The sequence below is a fragment of the Grammomys surdaster genome, unplaced genomic scaffold, assembly GCF_004785775.1.
Source record: "Grammomys surdaster isolate TR1022 unplaced genomic scaffold, NIH_TR_1.0 150, whole genome shotgun sequence".
In the NCBI taxonomy this organism is placed as follows: domain Eukaryota; kingdom Metazoa; phylum Chordata; class Mammalia; order Rodentia; family Muridae; genus Grammomys; species Grammomys surdaster.
The window spans coordinates 13,172,846-13,175,041 of record NW_021604608.1 but is presented as its reverse complement, the minus strand read 5'-3'; the positions used below and the strand labels follow the sequence as shown (position 1 = coordinate 13,175,041).

The 2,196-nt window shown below is 36.6% G+C and overlaps 1 non-coding gene across 1 annotated transcript; it reads right to left on the bottom strand.

The window, feature by feature from the left end:
* Positions 1–1,865: 1,865 nt before the first annotated feature.
* On the bottom strand, positions 1,866–1,991 carry LOC114619543. Its single transcript, XR_003711179.1, has one exon. It is a non-coding gene; the product is annotated as a small nucleolar RNA SNORA17 (small nucleolar RNA).
* Positions 1,992–2,196: the final 205 nt, after the last annotated feature.

Genomic DNA, 2,196 nt, shown 5'->3' with positions numbered 1-2,196 from the left:
GAAACTCGTAACTATTCCACAGATGTTCATAAGAATGACATGTCACATTTTCAGTGGGAAGATCGACTTCTGACAAACAGTATTGCACCATTTTTTCAGAATACTCTCTAAAATTAATTTACACTTAAGAGATTTTCAGCTTAATAAAAGAAACAAAAGTGCAGCATTTTTAAATCCTATATACTGGCATTAGAAAAACATATATGTAATTCCTTGGGAACCTGAAGATCACTCTATAGAAAGAAGCAGGTGGGCTAATTGCAGATCTTCACCTGTCCATCTTTTCCTCCAAATACAAAGCCTTCGTCTTATCCTGAGCTCTTTAGCAGATCACCTCATTTCCTCCTCGATCTTCAGTTAGATCACATAAAAGCACTCTTCCAAACTTTCGTTGCATTATGCCAGCCACCAACTCCACCAGACATTCCTTGAGATACTAAAAAAGGCAAACCTGCCAGAGAAGAAAGTTGGCCTGCCAAATAAGAAACACATTTACCAGGAACTTGATTGGCCACACCTATAGAAGAAATGGATACACTAATCAAAGTAAATGTTAACTCTAAAATGTCTTGGCACCAAAACATCCAGGAAATCTGGGGTCCTATTAAATGAATAAATCTAAGAATAAAAGGAATAGAGGAAGAAACCAAAATCAAAGTCACATAAAATATTTTCAACAAAATCATAGAAGAAAATTTCCTAAACTGAAGAAGGAGATTTCAATCAAGGTAAAAGAAAACATACAGAACACCAAATAGACTGGATGAGAAATGAATGGCACCATAGCACATAATGATAAAACATTAAATGTAAAGAATAAAAAATAATATTTAAAGCTGGAAGGAAAGAAAGACCAAGTAACTTGAAAGGAAAGACTCATTAAAATAACACCTGACTTCTCAATGGAAACTCTAAAACCAGAAGGGACTGGACAGTTGTTCTACAGACTTTAAGTGATCACAGATACCAGTACAGAATACCAGTACAGAATGCTATATTCTGCAATTCTCACAATGTATGGAGAAAATAAAACATTCCATGATAAGATGATATTTATCTATTTATAGTCCAGGCAGATAGAAGACACTAGAACTACTTCAATCTAATAAAGTTATTTATTAACTGATAAAAGGAGGGAGGGCAAGAATAAATAATCCCAGACTAGCAAATCAATAATTGGTACACACACACACACACACACACACGCACACACACTCCATTACTGCCACAAAAACAAAATTGATTTAGCACTTCTCTGTATAGTTGTGGCTATGTAGCCACTCACTCTGTAGGACAGGGTAGTCTTGAATTCTGAAATGCCCTTCTGCTAGTTCCCAAATGCTGGGATTAAAAGTATTTGTCATCATGTCCAGCTTGACCAATTCATTTTATGAGTCCACACTTACCATGATATCCAAAACACAAAGACCAAAAAAACAAACTGGAATACCTTTAATAAAATTCTCTTCATAATGAAAGTCATGGGGAGATTAGAGATACAAGGAGCATATCTCAATACAATAAATGCATTTTACAGCAAGCCCATAGCTAACATCAGCTTAAATAGAGAGAAAGTCAAAGTAATTCTGATAAAATTGAGGATAAGTCAATGTTGTGCACTCTCTCCATAGCTATTCAACATAGTACTTTGACATCTTAACTGTAATAATAGGACAATTAAAGGAGTAGAAAGGGTCAAAAATCAGAAATGAAGAAGTAACAGTATCTTCTTTATTTGCAGATTATATGAGAGTATATACAAGTGACAAGTGACACTAAACGTTAAACCTGGAAATGTTTAATTTATTGTTAATAAGTTTTAACAAAGTTGCTGAATAAAAAATGAGCTCACCTTTTTTTTATGGACTGTTAGTCTACTAATCATTCACATGTTCAGACGTCAGAATACTGAGTGTAGATATAGCCTCTCTCCTCTCTGCCAGCTATTAACACACATGTGACTCAGCAGCCACATCTACTCTGGCATCAGTGCACCAGGTCAATGAGCTAGCCTGAGATGACCACGAGTTGAGGGTCAGGGAGGTCGCAACTGGCTCCTAAGCTGGTAAGCCAGAGACTAGAAAAACCCCACCTGAGATCACAGCCCCAAGCAGGAGTGAATCTGAGACAGATGGCCACTTGGGATAGCTGTGCTAGGAGAAAGCACACGATGACCACTTGATTGGTGTCATGGGG